The sequence below is a fragment of the Pezoporus occidentalis genome, unplaced genomic scaffold, assembly GCF_034315485.1.
Source record: "Pezoporus occidentalis ecotype Australia unplaced genomic scaffold, CSIRO_AGI_Poc_V1 ctg35, whole genome shotgun sequence".
NCBI classification, from domain to species: Eukaryota; Metazoa; Chordata; class Aves; order Psittaciformes; family Psittacidae; genus Pezoporus; species Pezoporus occidentalis.
In genome coordinates, this window is record NW_026915483.1 from 7,106,011 (window position 1) to 7,128,513 (window position 22,503).

General features: G+C 39.2%; 1 long non-coding RNA gene across 1 annotated transcript; it reads left to right on the forward strand.

Annotated features, from left to right (window-relative positions):
- The first annotated feature begins 138 nt into the window (after window positions 1–138).
- Window positions 139–4,917, forward strand: LOC134169659 (uncharacterized). The gene is made up of 2 exons (XR_009966980.1): window positions 139–535; window positions 4,446–4,917. It is a non-coding gene; the product is annotated as an uncharacterized LOC134169659 (long non-coding RNA).
- Window positions 4,918–22,503: the final 17,586 nt, after the last annotated feature.

The following is a 22,503-nucleotide window of genomic DNA, read 5'->3' on the forward strand; positions in this document are numbered from 1 at the left end:
TCCTATTGGGGATGAAGTGGTGCTCTGAAATAAGAGTGGAAAAGAATTCCTCCAAGGAGGAATTCACCAGAACTGTAGCAATGCAGGTAGAGGGACCTCAAGAAGCCATGTATTTCATTTGACCCAGGGATAGGATTAACCACATCATACCTGTCATTAGAAATTTCTAGTGACAGAGATCCCAAAACTTTAGAATGAAAATAATATTATTGCTTAAAGGACTTTCCTGTTTTTCTGTCGTGTACATCCTGCATCTTTCTCCCAGAATTTTCTATAACAGAATGGGGAATCAGTTGCCTTTGAAGTCTGCCATTTCTGCATTAACAAGCCTGTTCTTCCTTATTTACATTACAGTAATCTCAGGTTTGTCATTAGAAATGTTGTTTAAGATTGACAAAATTGGTATGATTCTCCAGTAGGGTCTTGATTTCTTTCCTGGTTAGCATTTCATGGAACTCCTGCAAGAGAGTTCTTCTGGTGTTGCAGAGTCAAAACAGAATAGATCTGGAAAATGTCTGGGAATGCAGCAGAGCAGGTATGGATAAATGTAGGACTGGTACGTTCACTGTTGGCACTATTATAGACCACTGCAATTTGTGAAATCTTAGGAGTTCTGAAGAAAATCAAATCAGTTCACTGTGAAGAGCTTGCAAGAGAAGCAAGCAGGTGCTGTGATGAATGCTCATTTTGGGAGGTGTATTTTCCCACCTACAGCAACAGCCAAAGTGTTTGAGGTGCTTCTCTGCTTGGCTGCTAACACAGGATATGGTGCACTGAACAGCAGCCCTCTTCTCTCTTTCTAAGAAACTCTGGTTTAGCCAGGTAGATTCAGGCAGACTCTGACATTTGTGACTTGTAGTTATTCTTTCAATTATAGGCTTATTTAAACTAATAAAATCAGTTCTTTTCCTGATAGATTTGTGACCTTCTGAAGCATACTTCTGTGGGTGCTCTGTAGCCTTCCTCTTTGTAAACATGTATTAAATCAATTTCTTGTTTTAGGTCTGGATCTGTATACGTGTATACATAAGCAAAAACCTGAAGGGAGCACACATACATATTTATAGCTATACATATACAAAGGTTTCATTATTTATATTAGTGAAGACATTTGTTTCTGTTCATTATGTTATAATCTTTAAGACCTATTTTTTACATCCAGCCATATGGTGCTGTGACGGATGGCTGAGCTGTTTGCGTTGTTCACAGTTTACCATATATGTACTGCAGATCTTATGTTTTACATAAAAAGATACGTCTGGGTGAAGGCAGGGGAGAGCTGCCTGCTGGTGCCCTCCTGGTTGCCACTTTGTGGCAGGGGACCCATTGGAGGAACGGAAGATTCTGCTGGGACAGCTGGAGAAGGAAGGTAGCCTGGGAGCAATGGGAGAGATGGAGGGAAAAATCCCTGGGAAAAGCTCTGGGTGAAGACTGATGTGATGGAAGGAATATTCCATGGGCCACGGATGAATCCTGTTAGGTTTGTTCAACCTGGAATCCATGAAACCTGATGGGTGGCAAAGCAGGGCTTGCAGGAAATCATACAGAGTGCACCGACAGGGGAGGATTTATCCCACTTGGTGGCCTGGATTCTTTCCAGTTAAAGAATTCCTTGCTGCTCTTTGGAAAATAACCAGTTTTCTGTGTCTGTCAGAAAGACTCTCCTGTGCATTCATCATGAGTCACTCAGGAGCTGTTTCCCCTCCTGAGCATCTGATAAATGCCATCGCTTGCCATCACTTTTGCTGCCCTAAGTCCCTATTTGGTGTCCTCCACAAATCACTGTAACGTGAGCAAGCCCAGAGCCCATGCCCTGGTCACCCTGGTGCAGACCAGCTCTTTTATAATGAATTTGTGTCATCACATGCAAAGAAAGCCCTAATCTAGCATCTACCAAATTACCAGGGGGTGATGAATGGGTGTTTGTCAGAGCCCTCTGCAGCTGAGGGGAAAATACTGCCTGCTGTGTCATGTGAGCTGTTTGCTCCTCACTCCTCTCTCTTTTTAACATGGCTAATACCTGAAAGAACATAACATGGACAATCTTTTGGCTTTGCAAAATGGACCATCAAGAAATGCTCTCAAGCAGTATTTAGAGTGTGGGATTGTACAGCATCTTCTTTTCCTCTCAGCTTCCCTGCCCGGGACTTGGCCACAGCATAGCCACTGCTGAAAGAGATATGCTGTGGGTGTATAAAGGGCTCCCATTTGAAACGTAGCAATGCGTCCATTAATTTGATGTAATAAAGAGGGCTTTCTGTCTTTCTCTCTAACAGTGACTAGTTTTCACATAAATTTAAAGATTCTGTGATTATATCATCATGTAAGTTATTGGTCTATGGCAATAAATACCACATATCTCTATAGGAATAAGCTTTTCCCATGGAGAAAAGACTGCTTATCTTGCCTAACACTTTTTTTTTAAGTGAAAAGGATGCAGACAGTTTTGCAACTATTCAAATTATTTCACCCTAAAGAATGGTGAAGCCAAGCTTCTACAGTTGGCACTCACACCCCAAAATTTCCACCTACCCCATGAAGTGCTTCCAGCTCAGGGATCTAAAAGGAAAGCAGGAAATTGCAGGATGTGTTTGGAGCAAAGCTAAGCCAGTGATCTTGACCCACCATAAGTCTAACTTTGGGCAAACCAGGATGGGAACTGCAAGTGGGGGGGTCTTGCCCCTCCTGCTCAGCTCTCTGACACAAGTCAGTCCTTCTGTAAGAAGGAAAATCTTCATTAATTCGAGTTGCAGCTGTGAATGGGTCTCACTGCTTCAGCCACAGAAATACTTCCTAAGATGTTGCTTGGAGCTAGCAACCTGGTCTAGTGGATGGTGTCCCTGCCTGCGGCAGGGGGGTTGAAACTGGATGATCTTTAAGGTCCCTTCCAACCCAAACTGTTCTATGATTAGACCATAGAGCCATGGTAAAGGAGATTGAGGCCTTATTTCATGCAGATGTGCATGCACTATATTCCTGTACAACAAATAACAGTGTGAGAAGGTTAAGTGAAACAATTTAGATAATTCTTTGTCCATCAATCACAATGCAATTTTACATTTAGTCATGTTCTGAGTTGATCTGCAGGTCGGTCTGCTGTATCACAGCTAAGGTACGTTAAACTGGCAGAAATCCCCAGTGTGGTTGTCTGGAGAGCCAGGTAATAGTATTAGAAAATTTTACATGCAAATATTCTCTATGATACTGAGCACATTTACTGTAGATCATGTCAGGGCTCGTTGCTACAGATTAATGCTTAGGAAATAAATTGTAAGCAGTATTAATTTTTAAAAGTCACAGTGTGGTTATGTAGCCTTTTGTGTGTGTGTTTTATTATGTTTAGCTGAGTGGGTTTATTTGCTGCCTTCTTTGAAGGCAGAGCACCACTCTCTGCATCCCTTCCCAAACTGCCCAACGTCACATCACCAAGATGCTATTTGGAGATGTGGAGCATAGGTGACCATGGTAAACCCTCTGGGACTGGGATAATTGTCTGCTTCTCTGCACCTATAACTTTACTCCAGCTAGAAGAGCTTTGTTGACATGTAATAGAAATTTTGATTCCCTTTATTTCAATAAATGGAAGGTATACATTAGGGTATCATAATATATATTTTATATAGCTTTACATTATATAAAAGTGATATAATATTTTTATGAGTAATAATCCTGTACAATACTATGCATTTCTATATAAAAGTGTTATAATAATATTTCTATCTACCAACAGTATATTAATGTATCCAGTTTCAATATAAATGTTGTAGCCTACACAGCTATGGACTTTCATACCTTTATCTCTCCATGTGTGAGGAAGGACCGCAGTAATACATTGTATGTGTCTGTGTGGCTAAGGTAGCAATGGGTATTGGAAATAGGTCAAAAATGAAATGCTCTGTGTAAATGTTCAAACTGCCAAGACAAGATAAACCACTGTTTAGGGAAAAGCTGCAGGGGCTTATCCTTTCCTTCAGTACTGCACAGGCCACAGTTATAAAAGAAATATAAAGTCCTGAGAGACCAGGCAAGATGAGACAAATCCCCACAAGATCCTTAGAAACTGTGGATCTTGGTTTCTGGGCAAAGTTCCCACCTTCCCTTTTTCCTTCCCCTTGTTTCTTGCCACCTGTCAAGAAGGGTTTTTGCTTCGAGTGCCACCACAGCTTGAACTGGTGTTCAGGATGGGGTTATGTCTGCTCAGGCCCAAGCTGCACATCTCTCTTAACAGTGCGTGTGGCTGTTGCACCCTGCCTTCAGCAGAAAGCAGACATTGGGAACTTTAAACTTATTAAAATAGCATTTGTGCATCCTTTCTGAATGAGAAAATGTCTTACAGCATGTTTTACACCCTGAGCAGAGCAGACCCACTCAGCGAGCACAGACACAGCTCTAGATGAAGGAAATGAGTGTTTTGTTTATGACAGATTTCTGTTTATATTCCCAAGGTTCTGAAGTAAATTACTACAAAAGTGCAGGCAGAACCTGTAATATTTGCCTTAGCATTATTCATCCAGCAATTCAGGAGCTACAGATCAGCATGTGAAAGACAGCAGCTAAAATACGGGGCTTCTCCAGCCTCTTTTGTGTTGGTGTAAATCAAGAGTAACTTTCACTGAAACCAATGGAGTGCAAAATTGGTGTAAGTGAGAATGAGTACTACCTCCTGTTCCTATACATCAGTGAAACTATTTGTTTAAAGTGTTTATGGACACTGTTATCATAAATAGCTTATTTTCTTACACATTAAAAAGATCAAAGGTATCCAAAATAATTTTCTAACATGACTAAAATAAATGTGTATATTTATTGCCACATAACTTGCAGGAGTCATACTCCTGTTGAAGCTGAATCCAAAAATAGTGACTGATTTTTTTTTTTTCTTGGTTTAATAAAAGGAATCACAGTGCTCTATGAAAACATGCATTCATTTTATTTGATTGACATCTCCAGTTTTGGATATATATTCTAACTAATGGAATGAATATTGCAGTACATGAATCAATTATATTTGTTCAGTTGTCAGTTTTGTAAAGTGAGAACAGTATAAATTATATATGATCCAGCTGTCTATATATTATGTTGTCTTAATAGGCAATACTACCATCTATATGCTTGTTTTAATGAGGAGCTTATCAACATACATAGGTCATATCCACTGTTATGTATTGAAGTAATAGAGTTTTTTATCCACATACCTCAAAATATAATCTTTCTTTCTTCAAGACCAGGAGAAAAATATGGCTGATGAAGAAAGATTAGCCATGGAATTAACATTGCTGTTAACATTACTGAAATCACTAGTTTCTAGTTGTTACTATTTACACTGTTGTAGCATAATATTTTGAGTTTAGGCAGTATTCTCAAAATGTTCCAATCTTAATGATGGGCTAATTCCTAAATTTATTTCAGTATGAACTTGACTTAAAGCACACATGCTATCATTCCGAGAGTATAATTCAGCAAAAGGATAGGTCTTTGAGGTATCTGGGCTATGGAAAATATTGCAGACTTCTATTTGCTGCAGTCTTCCAATTTCTTGACCTTTCCTATAATTTAGCAATTTGATAATTATTAGCTTTTTAGAAAGCATAATCTAACAAAACAAGAATTGGCTGAAAAACTCATTGGAAAACATACTGAAAGAATTCATGATTCCTTATCCAAACAGAAAGATACATCACCTGGGATTCTGTAGTACTACCCAATATTGTCATTAATGACCCAGATGATCAAACAAAACCTTCTTATCAAATATATCAATAAATAAGGAGTATTAAACACACACAAAAAACACACACCCCCTTCAAAAACCAAAATCAAATCCTAAAGAAGAATACGAGTCTTCTGCATATACTAGCCAGCAGAAAAGGTCAGTACGGTGTACTTTAGTGTCCTTGAAGACTATAACAAAAGGAAGTTATGTTGCATTCTGAAATTCTGTTTAGGTATCAGGAAAAAGCTTCTTTTAAGAAATGGGTAGTAGAGAAATGGGATGGCCAGTCTGTGTAGGCTTCACACTCTCTCCTGTGGGAGGTCTTCAAGAGAAAGATACACCCTTCAGAAATGGCTTTACTATAACTAATCTTATACTTGATAGTGCATTCTTAATTTTCTGTAATTCTATAATGACCTTTAGGTATTTAACATTTCAATAATATTTTTTTTCAGCTTATATTAACAATTTTTATTGTGCAAATAGTGAAAATGGCAAAAACATTACATATCAGTCCAAGAAACTTTTCCAAGTAGCTGAAGAAATTCTCAGTTTTGTTATTTTAGTTGCTTCAGATTTGCAGAGAATTAAAAGAACTGAATTTGATGGAAATAGGATGAATATTTTTTCATCTGACAAGTGAGTTTAGAAACAGCATGAGAAGTCATGATTAGGACAAAATAGCCTGAGTGAGGTTATTATTTTCAGTATGTTAATAAGGGAGGGCACAGAAATTCTGATGAATGCTTTTTGATGCAGTCTCTTCTGCTGTTTGAGCTTTTATTTGGGGGTGGAAACCTCCTTAACATAAAATGCAAGTGGTGCTGTCAATTGGCTTATCTGGAATTATTTGACCTCTGTCCTTTTCAACTGGAAAGTCTCTGTCTGCTTATCAGACTCAGTGCCTGTACAGGTGGTTGTGTGTTTCAGCTCCCTAATGTTACTAGAAGCAGAGCTGCTCTGCTTAACTGGGACCTCCAGGTAGAAATACAAAGGGAGTATTATGTGATCTAATACTATAAAAGTAAATAATTTTCTGCTAGTGTACTGAATTCATACACATTTGAGTTGAAACCAGAAAAAGATGTTATTCCATGCTACAGCACAGTGCACTGTGTAACAAGATTTGACAGGAACGTTTTCTCTTCTGCTCAATCTTAAGAAATCAAGGCATACAGGGAGTGGGACTTACCTAGTCTTGGGGAACATAGTATGCAGTGTCATGTACTGTTGGAAATGAACTTTTGCAGAAGCACACGTGCTTTGTTGGAGAAAATGCAGGGGTGTGCACTGCAGAGTGGGGAGCAGCCCAGAGTCCCCAGTGCAGGTGCACAACCCTGGCTCTACCACTGCATTATTCAACCAGCAATACAGGAACCACAGACCTGCCCCTCTCTGAAGGGCTTTTCCACTTCTGTCAGGGATCTGGGAGATAAAAGAGAACATAATAGAGTTTAGTGGAGGGGGATGATTTACAGTGGTCTACTGAGTAAATAACACCATTTTTTAAAATTAACAGGCAAACCAAAACAGGTGCTAACCTGATGAATTAAAATATAATCAAGATAGGGCTCACACAACTCTTATTTCTCCTAAAAAAATCAACCATAAAATGAAATAAAATTTTTGCTAGTCTTCAGGTTGGAGCTATGTCTCCTCTTGCACTCATTCGCACGCATTCCTTTGTACGTACACGAACGTCACTGAATGAATCAAGAGCATTAAGTCAAGATTGCAAATAGTGTTCTCAGTGGGCCCAGTAACAACTGAAACGGGATCATTTCAAGAGTACAAATGCCTCCGGGTACTAAACAACCTCTAATTAACAGCAGTATGGAAGGCTGTTTCTGTGTGAGCGCGTTATCTTGTAACTGTCTGCTGGAGACCCTGGCAGCTCTTTTTCCAGAGTTCCAGCTATAAGCAGCTGCTTTCCTGAGAGCATAGGGCAGGAAGGCCCATGGTACTGTGCTGTCATCTGCGATCTTCAACTCTGCTGGAAGCCTGAGAAAATGTGCTTTTCTTAGGCACAGACTGGTGTCTGAATTCAGCCTTGTCTGTGGCCATGAATGTTAATTTACACAGTGAAGGGAATAATGCGACTGATTTCAAAGCACTTCCTAGATCACCAGGTGCCCAAGAGAACTGACACAGTGTTTGCTGAGGAAAAAATACTCAGAAATTCCACTGAAAATTCCTTTTTTCTAATAATGTCACTTTTCCACACAGGCTTCAGGTGCTCACAAACAGAAGAGGAACGTGCATTAGCCTTTCTTTAGACTGAGGATTTTTTTCTCTAGTGTGGTGTTCTTGACAGTATTCTCAGGATACTAATTTGTTCCTTTTAGTGCTAATTCTTTGTCCACATGAGAAAAGGCGTACGTCACGCACATATATGCTCGCTTTCATAAAATATTTATGAATCACTATTTGCATTAGGGATATCTGAAGCTAAAATTTGTAGGAGGCAATTTTGCAGAAGATGAAATTATAGAATATTTATTCATCTGCTATGCTGCCCTGATATGTGTCTCCAGCAGAATTAGGGAGTTATTTATTTATGAGCTGGTCTCTTATTCTCTTCCTTAAAGAGAAATCACTGAAGAGGTTGAACAGGATGTTTGTTTACAAATTGGCCGAAGAGCATTGTTCTCAGTTTGATTTGCAATGACTAATGAGCAACATAATTTTTAATCGTTGGTTTTCAAGCCTGACACACTGACATGAGCATCCTGCATGTGTTACATTCGGCATGGCATACCGCAGGCAGCTGTGTATGCTAACAAGAGAACAAAAGCAGTCTGAAAAAGATCAGTGTGTCAGGAGAGAACAAGACTATTTTAGCAAGCAAGCTGTGATGTAAACATTTTTTATTTTAGGACTTCCTAGGACACGTTTTCATGCACACAGAAAAGTGGAATCCTCAGCTGGGAATGCAGAGGAAAGGGGCGGAAAGAAATCAGTTTGTCTGCGCTAATGAATCAAAGGCCAGCAGTCACCAGGGACAAATAGAGCATGAGATCTCAGGGTTGGAAGTTCTTGAAGACTGCTTCTAAGACACCCCAGACTGTATGTCAGGAAACGCTGGAAGCAAATTGACATTGACAAGGTTTTTAAAATTTATCTACCTGCTCACCTGTAGTTCAACAAGACAGATGCTCATTCGTTCTGCCACCTTCTGCAAAAAGGACTACGTTCACCACCCTGCTTTATTCTCTTTCTCTGTCCCCTTGTGCCAAACCATCCCAGTGGGGAGCTGGAAATCTCCTCCTCCCATAGTCCTGTCTGAGAGTTGGACTGATTATTGAAGCATCCCTAAATGCAGTAATCTGAAGGAGCTTTGCAAAATTGTGTTTCTCTCCCCCAAATTTTGAAAGAGCACAAATAACTTTCTACATTTCCTACGTCCAAAGAAGGATTTTCAGAAGTGAAATACAGGAGAGGACAGGGCAGGACAAGAATTATGCTGGGTATCAAAACACATTCTCAGCAGGCACAAGCGCCAAATTCCATAGCCTGTCCACTGCGTGTGTGTATCACATCCCCTCACCCCTGCCTGGCTGTGCAGAAGTTCAGAAGTCCCCTCTGCATATGCCCAACGTGACACTCAAAGCATTATTATTCCCTTAATAACAGTATACATACACATACTATTAATCCTTGGCAAACTCTTATTCGAGTGACCATAAAGGTGGGTTTCTTTAGTGCCTGGTGTTAGCCCTTCTAAACAAGCTGTTTTCCCTTGAAAGTGGTTTTCATCCACTTTTTCCTAGTAACAAAAAGCCTCTTTAAAGTGAAGATGACTCTGATAACACTGGAGGTATTAACACATGTTGTTGATGCAACCCCTTTAACACATCTAGGAATTTAATTTGAATTAATTACTCCATACAGAGAATGGAGAAAACGAAAAAAGGATCACCTGCTTTTATGGGAAGACAAGAAAAGTTAAAGACTTCTTGAAAGATTTAGTGAGAAGAGAAAACTGCTGTCTGTTCTGCTTCTGATTTAGGGCTAAAAGATACTTTGCATTAGATTATCAACTTGTTTTGTGTTTTAATCTATATAAATTCCATCAACATGTGCCAGGTGCTACCAGAAACATGCCTCTGTCCTGCTGCTTTTCTGATCAAATTACAGGAAAGACTAGCTGTAATGTCAGCAAACAGACTATAGTATAATGACACAGAATTTAGCCATGAGCCTTTATAAGTCAAAAGAAAAGGTGTACCAGTTAAGTATGTGTTTATAGAGAGACTGGGCTTCCTTATTTTAGAAGTGCTTGGGTAGTTTAATAGATAAGGACTCTAATGGTTTTTGACACGTGTTAATGGTGTGTGTCACGTTCTTCATATTTTCATAATGACATGCTTAATTTCTGATGGCATGTGTCACATTGCATATGTTTATTAAATATAGGTCACAAGCTGAAAATATGCACAATATTAGCAAAATATATATGATAACAATTGCATATATCTCCTTCACTGCAAAAACCTTCATTGACCATAAATCTGATTCTGGAGATTTTCTAAAACTGAGTGGCAACATGTTTTTTTGAAGCCTGTCTTAAAAGATGGTGGCAAAACGGTAAGCTTTGGCAGAGTTCATATTGATGAGAAAAAGGAGTTCTTTCTCACTGGAGTTTATTCCTACACATGGTGCCTTTTCCCATGTAAGAAAGCTGAAAAATGCTGATAAGGTAATGTGGTAGACATTGATTTATATGGCTTGGCAAAAACTAGAAACAGCACCTCTGGGGAGAAAGGGTAACAGGAGAGACACATTTCAGGCTATTGCTGAAAAACGGCCGCTCAGCATTGCAGCTGTGACCTTCTGCCACTCGAAGTGTATGGTTGATATTATTCTTCTTGAGGGAGGAGCAGAGGTGATAAGTGACCATTCTCTAGGTCCCACGATTCACATAAAAACTTGTGATATGAAAGCCAGAGCCCCTGGAGAGGCAGTAGGTGCTCATCCCTGTGGTTATTGTCTTAACCAGTGGTCAGTAGTTTTGCAGCTAGAAGAGAGTCTCTCACACTGTGCCTAGTCCACACATTTCCATCATTCAGATTTCATTCTTTGCCTCAGCAGCCCAATCTGACAGGACACCTTCCTGGTCTTGGTGAGGCTTTTTCTTTTGCAAAAAATGCACATAAGCAATAAGCAGGTCTTAGATAGTCACCAGACAGTAGTAATCCATTTCATACTAGTTGGAGCCTACTTTAAAATTGATGGTCAACAATTTTACATGAAAGGGTGGAATTGCCTTTGTTACATACCTTGGAGTTTTCAAAGGGCTTCTACACTTCCACTTTGATTCCATCAGGAATAATGCATCAGGGGAAAAAAGGAACATCAACTTAGCCAAGAAACTTCCTCAACTTGATAACTTTACTTCAAAAGCATTTATAAATCATAAACCTTTAAATAACAGCACCCCTCATAACTGACCTAGTTCTGCCTGTGAATGCACCACTACTTCAGCTTGGCAGACACCTCCTGTTTTCCTCCTCATAATTTTTATGTGTAGCACAGGGATTAGGCTGTGTTCTCCTATCCACCAGCTTCACTGGAGATGCTTCAGCTTTCTCTCCCTCCTCCCGCAACCTCTGCCAGCTCCTCATGTTTGCCCCAGTTGTGAACCTACTGTGGAAAAAGCATTTTTCCATGAGTGTGTGCCAGCCTTTCACAGAGAAATTTGATGACTGAGGATTGCTGCAACAGAGGCAATTAGAAGTCTGCTGCATATGCATTAAATAGACTATATAATCCTAAAATGAAGATATTACTAAGAACAGCCCATGAGGATGCTGGGCTAGAGAGAGCATGACAACAGATAATTTCAAATCTAGCCAAGCTTGAAAGAGGTGTGTTTTCCTCCTTCCCTGAAGTTAAGAAAGAGCTATAGAATCCCAACTTGAACAACCAACACTCACTTTCTCTCTGTCTTATCTTTAGTTTTATACAACTCATTGGAGATAATTTTGTTCATCTTTGGGAGATAACAATTATTTACTAGCTAAAAAAAAGAAAAAATAGATAAAATATCTACACTATGAGGAGTCAGTAACTGTCCACTTCAGTCCTATTTCTGCAGTAGATAACGCCGCTGTGCCACCATGCTAAGAAAAGCAATAAATCACTGACAAGAAATCAGAGTCACATTATTTCTCTGATACTATCAAATTTTATTTTAATTGAGGGTATTGACAGCTTTTCTCACTAAGGACCAGATGATTTAAAGACCAAAATACTGAAGATAGTGTTTTAAAATATTTTTTTGGCTTTTGTAGGATTCATATGGCTCGAATTTCGTGTGTATCACATAAGGTTATACATAATACCAAAAATTGGCATTAAATAGCAAATTTTCTTTTGGGTGAAGTTATCCCCTATTCTCTAACACCTAGGTCTGGTTGTGAGGCTTACAGGAAAATTAGCGATTTCCATTTGTGAGAGAAATATTCACTGGGGAGCCAAAAGATAGAAGATTGAATTCTGTTTCATCCCACCATCAGGTTCCAGAAATCTCTTTCCCCTGGCATAAGAGCAAGAACTCTACAAAATCCCTGATATTTATGGCTGGAGAATTTGTTACAGATAGAAATACAGATCGCTCCAAAAGACCACTCAGAACACAAGGTGATCTCAAGATAAAGACTTTTGTTTCAACAATATTAATAGATCAGTTTTCCTTATTTTTAACCTGAAGCTTTTGCTGAAGTCCAGCCGGGGATGATATTTACCCTACAGGAGCAGAGTGGGTAAAGGAAGCTCTGGGGTCCATAGGTTTTAACACACAATATGTTCCTGAGAGGACTGAAAGGTACTGTTGATATTACCAATATTAATATCAGCAAAATGTCATTTATAAAATAATAAATTCAAGCCATAAAAAATACTTTCCATTATGAGAAAGGTTTGTGGAGTGACCTGGAGAGCTGAAACACTCACTAGTATAGATTTATATAGCTGAGATTCCCTGCTGAATTAGAGAGAACTGTTTTTTAAAATCTGAGCGGGAGAGGGTTGGAAACAACAAAGGAAACTGTGATTTCTATGTAGTGCTTTTCTTTCCACCTTTTTCTGTTCTTGTGTCCCCAAAATCCTGAATGTGTGGGACTTTCAAGATGAAGGCGGAGTTGCTTATTTACCTCTAGCTTGAGGAGTTGCTTATTTACCTTGAGCTAGCTGCAGCCTAACTTCTGAAGGACACTTTCATAAGAGTTATATCAAAAGCCCATGAAGTTGTTATTTTACCCAGATTAGAGATATGTCATGTTCTTCACTTACCCTTCTGCTGAAAAGACCCATTTATGTATCCTTTACTGAAAAATGGGATATGCAGCATTCAGCAGAGCGAGCACTGAAAACCTGATGTCGTTTGTAAGTAAATGAGGTTTCAATGCCTCTTTTAAATACCTAGGAATGTTACTAGTAACCTGTTCTGATGAACACATGAAAAATAGATAGGTTAGCTCCCACATTTAACATTCTGAGCATACTGCAATACCTGCAGTTCTCCTTGTGAAGTGAAACAAAGCAGCTACGCATGTAAAGGAAGTGGGTAGGTGATTGATTAAATATAGCTAAGAAAAGAAATCATTGAGAATTAGACTAACGAATGAAAGAAATGATCCAGTGACCAGGACTGTCAGTACCTGATATTCTGACAAAGAACTCTGGAATTTGCTTCAAATTCCTCCACAATGTTTTGGACATGTAAGATATACGTTTTGCTGCACTTCCCACAAATCATATTTTGCTTGTAGAGCAGAAAGACAGAAGAATAGATTCCCCTGTCATTGTTGCTATGGGTTTTATTCATGCTAAGAGAGAGCTGCTAAAGCCGGGATGGGGAGCTGCTAAAGCCAAGAGGAGCACAGACCACTGCACCCAGTTAAACACAAGTGGTAAAGAGTAGGGCACAGGTCTTGGTTTGTCCTGTCTGCTGTCCCTCCATGGTGCACCTGGGCTATCGCTGATGCCCTGCCACATTCCTCCTATGCCAACACCAGCATCCATGGAGGAGCCTGATGGGCACCCTGTGACAGCTCACCTCCATGTCCTATGAGACTCTCATGACACGCACATGTTACAGCAGTAGGCTCCCTTACTCCGGAGGGAAAACTCAGCTGCTTGATGAATGATATGGAGCAGCATCTGCTGTACAATTTGAAATTAAATCTCTCTGTAGGCTTAAGTAACAAGGGTCCCTAGGTTTGTCCCAGCTCCCCATCAGTGTGTATGTGGGAGGTTTAGAACAGCAGCGGCCACAATATACCTCTGAACGTCATCCCCTGCTATCATGGATGCCTACAGCATGTAATTCTTTCCCTTACAAACCCTCATCTCATTGCTAACACTCTCTGAGCACTGCCAGATGGCAACACCAAATATTCAGAACTGCTGCTTGGGTGAGGTGTGAGTCTCAAATACTGCTGCTGAAATCAGACCATTTGCACTGATGTATAATAGGCATTAAAGTTTTCAGCAATTAGACATCAGCTTACACCTTTCTTCTTCCTGAAACTATTGTGCAGTTTTTATGTCAGATATTCTTTGGCTTATGTCAATAATGTAGGAACAGAGAGCATTGCTGTAAGAAAAAAAAAACAAACAAACATAAACACAACAGCAAATAAGATAACAAAGAACGATACAGACTATTAAAAGCCTGGAAAACCTGGGGTTTTATTTTACTATGCAGCTATCAACACAAACAGAAAATAAATTACTTTTAAAGTTCAGATATTGAATTCAAAAAGAAAATCTAAAGTGCTTTCCCTACTGTTCTTTTCTATATTCACTTCATGATTTATTTGGAAGTTAGATTCACCTACACTCTAAAATGTACTCTACTTTTATCATAAGTATTACTGTTTCCAAAGGAACAAAGGATATTTCTTATCAGCATCTTCCGGCTGGACTTCCTAATGCCTTTGATTTCCAGCTATTAACCGAGCGGCCCTATACTCAGAATCACTTTGTGGTTTTTAAGACCCTACAGGTTTAAAAGCATATGGACTTTCTTATAAAGATTATTACTTTATTTTGTACTTAACAATGTTTGCCAATATCCTCTTGGCTCGTGGCTAAAAGATTACTAGAAGATCAGCAAGTCAAACCTCTATGTGTTCCTGTTGCCCTGCTATTTGTTCTCAATGAACCCCTGTTTCAACAGTAGCTCATCCTATTTTAAGGCAGAATTCTCACGCTATCATCCTTGGCTCGTCAGAAACATTCATATGGAGTTATTAAAGCATTCTCATTAAAATAATTGCAAGAAACATCTCAAACTTTTATAGAAACTGATTTAGAAATAAAACTCCTTCTTCCAGGTTCTCCTAAATTAGTTGGCCAGGTTCTGTTGTCATGTCTGAAAACTACTGAAATTAGTGGTTTCATTGCAAGGATACTGACGGAAGTGGGATCTGAGCTGAGCCCAACACCTTCAGCAAGGGAATGCTGGGCAGTAACAAGAGCTGAGTTTTGGAAGTGTATGGAGAGGCCAGCACACAGCCCAAGCTCCTCCTGCTTTCCATAGAATCCCTTCAATACTCTTGTTAACTTTGCTTAAGACTACAATATTTCATGTAAAAGTCAGTAAGGACTGCTTTTCTATCACAGGTTAATTTATATCTCATTAAAAATTGTTTGCAAAGTTCATAATAAACTTTGAAATCACATTGTAGTGTTTTCTGTCAGTGAATCACCAATTTAACAGAATAACATTCCTTTGAATTTTAATGAAATTTAGGATCAAATTTGCAGGATTGTTTTACTATCTAAAATCATAATTGATTGGCTAATAATTGTCATTGAAAACTGTATGTTTTATTCTTGCTACATATTTTTATGAAAGTTTTGACTAGAATCCATTTTACGTGGATGGAAAATGTGTGTTTAAAATAAGAATCCTCAAATACCAACCTAAAGTTGGTTTGTCTGATTCAAGCTGCACATAACATTAAATATGTTCCCAAGCACATGGCCCTTTTGTAGCAAAGCACTGCCCATAAGCTTTAATCATGCTTCTTAAACTTTCTGATTTCAATGGGATTTAAGTGTGTGCTTGAAGGTAAGCCTGTGACTAAATCGTTTCTTGTACTGAGCTACTAACCCATGTGCATGAGCACTGGCATCTCAAAAGTATAACATGTTTTTCCTTGATCCAAGAAAATAAAGAAAAAAATAAAATTCCTGTTTTACCCCAAAATAAAGTACCCGCAGTAAAAGACTGTGCACAGTATCAGTCTTACAATGTGTGAGTATCCTTGTTGTAAGCAGACTGAAATTATATCAGAAAATAACTCCCCTTTGTAGTGGTTAGCCCCTTGCAGCTGCCAAGATGCAGCTGTCTGATCAGAAAAGCATTTCCACACCACATTCCTTTCAGGCAGGATTCAGCCATCAGCTTGGTGCTGGTATTATTCCCTTATAATACCTTCCTCGAAGCATTATGCTCTGGCATTATGATGTATTGCTCACATTTCTAGCAATAAAAAAGGAGGAAATACCATCCTATTAATTGCTTGCTTCTACTCCTAAACTTAAGTATACATGGACTAAAGAAACTGTGTCATAGAAGGTTATCTGTCTACTAACACAAACACGTATTTGTGCTTTGAGGGAGCTTTTGTGCCTCTATTACTTGATACATGAGTTTGGATTAAATTTTGGATTGTTTCCCAAAAAATATCTTAATAATTATTTAGTAAATTTTTGATTCAAGGCAAATCTTAAAATTGGATATCAAGTACCCTCAGGCTTAATTTAGAGTGCACATATCAAAGCAGGCACAATTCCAGTTAGCTTATTAGTTTTATAGATTTGAATTCTCTTGGCATGATATCAGAAATAACATAAAGTTTCACACCTAACAGCATTACTGGCTAGATATAGTCAATCAAATCAACATTTGCATTTAAAACTGGTATAAAATTCTGCATTTTCTAGTGCTAAATCCCTACCTCTGTGCATTTGTGACTTCTATGAATACCTTGCATGGACTCCCTATGCACAATGATGTGAGGATTAAGTTTAAATCAATGAGAAAAACATGTGAAACATCTGGAAGCATTCATATTTCTGCAAAAATACTTTACCTGCGCAGCCCATTATGTTGAAACCACGGGAAAAGTAATTTACCTCTACAACCATAAAGTCTGTATGGTTATAAAATCTTATCAAATAAAAATGCATTCTCTTGTCTATGGAAATTCTGGAAGCAGTCCATAATTATTTAGAATAATTTCTTGTTATTACCATTTACAATAGAAAACTAAAGAATACTCCGCATTAATTACTTTATGTCTAATTTACTGTTGCTAAGTATAGACTGGCCTACAACAAATGCTGAACTGTAGGAAGTTGAGATCCAGAAGGGAGAATTATTTCAGCACACCTGATTTCTGCTGTTCCTGGCAATATATTAAGCCAAGACAGGAACCCTGGGTGATTGCACACACATTGTCTTTACGTTTATAGTCAGAAGTTGCATTTGTTTTGCTGACAAAACTAATTCCCTTCTGCCCGTTCCCTTGAGCCTGCCCTGGGCTTCCCTCTCCATGTACACATGGGTCATAGCCATGGGGTTTGGTCCTTTTGGGTTTGGTGGCTCCTTGAGCCCTTGCAGCAAGGACATCCTCCCTGATGATGCTTGTGAGCCTCTAGTGGCCAAGATTTTGAGTTTCTGTTCTCAATTTCTATATGTTGGTCATTCATAATGATGTTTCATATGATATGAACAGTTTTTTGAGAATTTGGAATACTTTGGGAGCAACTCATCAGGTGCCACCCTGAAAACTGCTGTCGAAGAGATTCTCCCTGCTCTTGCACTCCCAAGGAGCATCCAGGTCTGGGACAAAACTAACTTTTGCTTCACTGTTGAGACTCGATGCCCTCACATGGAGCTCATTCCCAGAGGCTCTGTCACGACTTACTGCTTTTATTTCAGTATCACCTTCCAGGGGCAGTAGCAGATGAAGGACCAGCCATGCCAGCAGCTGTGTCAGCACAAAACAGCTACAGGAAACTGCATCTTTGAGCTAAAAAGCTTCAATATGCACCCAAGACAATAGATAGATATGGACTGGAAGAAAAGGGAAGTGTAAAGGTAAATTGATCAGCAGCACAGCACACGGGATACCTAATCAGAAGCCTGTTTCTCTCTGGTTTGCTGAAGTGCAATCTACAAAACAAACTGTATGTCTTTAGCAACACCAAATGAAGCACCGTAACACTCGGCACAGCTCTCATTCAAACCTGACTTCCCCAGGTTTTTCTGAGAACGCATTTCCTCCTGTTTGGTGCCTCTCTCATACTTTTATTCTATATGCAGAGGGTTGTTTTCAATGCATGTGGTTTCTCATAGCTATCAAGGATGTAGCAGTTTGATTCACACAGAAAATCCTTTCTTAACAGTATAATATTATTAGCAGCATGAACAAGTTGGAAACTCAGCACTGCTTATGCTTGATTCCTATTAGGAGCCACTTTTGAAATGAGCTTGAAATCTGTTCCCCAAAGTTTTCAGGTGTAAATAAATCTTCTACTTTCACCTGTGTGTACAGAAAAATCCTCCCAAATCCACGTCTGGCTCCTCTGCACAGCTTGTGCCTGGCTATGAAATGTGCCAGCTGCACTGCTGAAAATACTCTTAGTGTGCTGCCATAAGATTAGTGGACACTTTACCCAGTCTGTGAACTCCAGATAAATCCCACAACAGCAGCAGGAAGAAAGTAACATAAGCTCAAGCAGAAGGTCTTCATTTATTGGAAATCCGCATACTGTATGCTTGAACGGATCCAGGGTAACAAACTGATATACCTGCCTCTCCATATATGCAAGATCAGAAAAGCAGATGCTGCCCTGACCTCTGTCCATTGCATTTGTGTTGCTCTACTGATCTGTAGTTATTTGTGCCCCAATTATATTGCTACATTTATTATTCCTATTTAATTCAATTACTTGTGTATGGTTTCTAGATGTGTCTGGGAAAAAAGCTAGATATGGGGATTACATGTTCTATCATATTTCAAGCTTTCCAGTTCATATATTCCCATTATAGAAAGCTGAAATTTCTACTATTTGCAACTATGCAGATCATCACTTTCTTGGCCATGCCACTCACCTGGGATCTGCTGCTGGTATAGCTGGTCTCTGGAGCCAACCGAAAGGCAGGACAGGATGAAGCCCAGATCTTCCTAACAGCCCTGGAAATTGAACACAGGCTAGGCATGGTCCAGAACGTCTAAGCTGAGGTTGAATGTGTGAACTGTGTTGGTGAACCCTTCGCCAGAAAGAAAATCAGTCTGGCTTGGATGAGGGTGTTTTGTCATCAACATTTCTAAGGGTAATGGAGGCGCTTCTGTATTCCCAAGGTTTTGCATTATCATGCTGCCAGAATAGATACCCCAAGCACAGGGAAAAGCTTCAGCACTGGATCTCCTCCAGCACTGGTGTCCACCAGGCCCTGGGGATGGCCACCCAGCAGGGTCCAGGCATGAGATGCAACCCAAGCAACCCCAGGTCATTGAAAACACTATCCCTAAACATCATCTGGTATCCCTGGGTGGTTTCAGAGCAATACTGATGAAGCCAGTGACAAGCTAAATCCCCAAGGGGTTCTCCAGCAGAGAAAAACCAATCACTTCTGTCTTCTCTGTCTCCTGGAAAGACATGTCGTCTCACAGGGAGTGAGTGGCCCCCTGGGGACAGGGGTGGAGAAGGCCACCATGAGGGCCAGCAAGAAGGTATAGATATAAAACGTCTGATTGCAGCAACAGCTTCTAGTGTTATACATAACTCAGGCAGAACCTAAAATCCCCAGCTTTAAGATACATTCCAAACCTTTCTCATAATGAGGTACCTACTCCTGGTCTACACTATCTGCACTGTGGGCTTAATTGGACAACTTCACTGCTCATCAGATGCTTCTTGCAGGTAAAAAGCTAACTGAGCCTCCTCCCTGCCTTTACTGTAGGTTGTATGGAAATGTGGAGTTGAGGCCAAGGTTTTAAAAATGTTTAACTATAAAAAGAATGAAATTCATGCAGATAGGAGCACATCTTATTTGCTCATTTGTAGAGTTTTACTTACAAAATATATTTTAAGCCAAGAAAAAATTTGAAGTTTACAGATATTTGTGGACCATTCCTTAAGGAATAACTCTTTGCTAACAGATATGTAAATTAATTGAGGCTTATATTTTTTCACTAAAACTCTTTTTTTTTTGTCACCATCTTTAACTAAAGATGAAACAGCAGACTGTTGGAAGAAATAGAAATGCATAAAAAAGGAGGATTTCTTTGTGAAAGGACTAGTTCTAGATAATCATGGAGGATTTATCAAAGCTTGGGACTCTGGGGGTAGATGTCAACAAATACATATCCTGAGTAAGCAAAAGAAAAATCATTAAATTTACAGCATTTGATGACATGCACACTGAAAATAGAGAGATACAAGGAAGATTGTTCTTTCATCCTGCCAGGTGGGACTTTTTTTGTTTCATTCATACAAGCATCTGCAGGAGAGCACATCATGCCTAAACTCAACATTTTAAATTCTCCTGACCCTTTAGTTAGGGAAATAGTTTGCAGTCAGCACTGACTGTGGTTTGAGTTCTGCTTTGGAGAGACTATTATTTACTTCCCCCACTAGGGACACAAAATTCAAACAGCATTACCATTTTTCAGCCATCCTGTAGCGAGGCACACAAGGAGCTGTGCACTGGAAAACTGAATACTACAGAGCACAAGGTCAGATCCAGTTAAATTCCATGTTTTTTTTTCTCCCTTTTCATTTTTCTAAGCCTGAATAAACAGCCCTGTGTTTTGTTTGCTCTTCCACGAGCTCCTTCCTGCAGATTTCTCTTTCTTGTGTTATTTAGGACACATATGAAGTTTACATAAAACACACACTAAAAGTTGCTTTTTTAAATAGCCTAGCATCCAAATTCCAGAGTCTAATAAGGCACAAATTAGATAGACACTTGCTGAAATCAAGTTTGCTATTTCACTACCATTTCTAACAATTGGTTAGGATGATTAAAAACTGGTCTCTCTGTATTAATGGAGATAGTGTTCCTAAGAAAGCACATGTAATGGAAAATCTCCCTGAAGCATGCATCCAGTTCTCTTAATTGCTGACTGAAGCAAGAGCCAGAAGAATAATCATGGTTAAAAAAACGACCAGCATCACTGTTATTAATCCTAATAACAGTGATATCAGATAATTTCTTGATCTCCTTTCACAGATTCCCAGGAGATTTAGCTGACCTTTGAAAATGTACCAAGTTCAAAACCACACTCATTGAAAATAACAATTCCACTCAGATGGACCAGACTGCATTTTTTTGATCCAACAACTGTGAAGTATTTTTTTTATATCATTCATCCCTGACTAGTGCCAGAGACGAGCAAATGCACGTAAGCCCCTGTGCCAGCCATCTGTTGAGTAAAGCCCTATGCCAGCTGCTTATCATGGGCTGCAGGTAAGAACGAGGCTGTGGGAAAGTCAACAGGAAGTTAATGCCCATTTAAAGAGTTTAGGTAGGGTTGCATAGACAAAACTATTCAAGCACAGTAACATGGTTTGGAGAGAAACATTTGATGATGTACTGAAGCTTTTTATTTGAGCTGTGATTAGTCTGCCAGGAAAACTGCATTGCATACCTTCATTTGGATATTTTTGTAACATAAATGACTCAAACCTTGCTCTCTTTATGTCTCCGAATACAAGTCTTTTGCAAGACATTAAAATATGCTCACTGAGACTTTCCTTTCACAGGAGCTCAATCAATACCCAAGTAAGTCAAATGGCTGCCTTTCCATTTATTTCCATGTTGAACCAGGTCTTAACTAGGTCTTTCATAACCCTGGATGGCACTCAGGCCTTTGCAGCCCATCTCCCAGGTAACCCTGCAGTATTCAAATAACTGTAGCTCCATCACCCCTGATTTATTCTATACTACTTCTCAAGATGATCCTTTTTTTATTATTATATTTAAGCCAGGTTAGGACTGAATGGCAGAACAAGGGATTGATGTTTGTAGAGTCAGTGAGCTGCCACTTTGGGATGTGTGGGCTTTATTTTCAGGACAGAAAGTTACATAGAGCTAGGAAAGAGCATCCCCTATTCCACAGGCTGGCCTAAACTTTTTCATGATGTTTCTGTACTACTCATATGAGAAGTGTTCCTGCTGCAGAATTCACCTGTTTTCTGAGAAACTTGGGCCACAGCAGAATGCTTTAACCATGCTTTATCCATTGTGTTCATGAAAACACACATTTTTACCTGTGCAACAGCAGACAGTTTTTTGAAAACGATATTTATATATAGCTTTATAATCTTCTTCATTAGAAACACTTCATATTTTTACTTTTAGCAAATGCATTTTTTTTAAGCTGTTCCCCATGTCAATTACATTCTGGTTGTACAGATGACTGTTACTTAAGAAGATGAATCATATCTTACGTTAAGACACTGGCTACCACATCCATTAGGATTTCCTATTTTAAACTAATCTTGAAAAAAAAGTGCTTTAAAAAACCAGCAGCAGCAACTTGCATTTTTTTCTGGGTCAGAGTAATTTCCTTTACTAAAAATTGCTGCTAAAGGGGGTTTCACATTTTATATAAATGATGCAGCTATTGACAAGAGAGACCTGTGCTCACTCAAAAATTAAATGCTATAAAATTGAATTAATCAGAATAGCATATCGATCACATTAAGATGTTAATTAACAGATTTTACTATTTTCAGCCTCACATTTTGATGGCATAAAG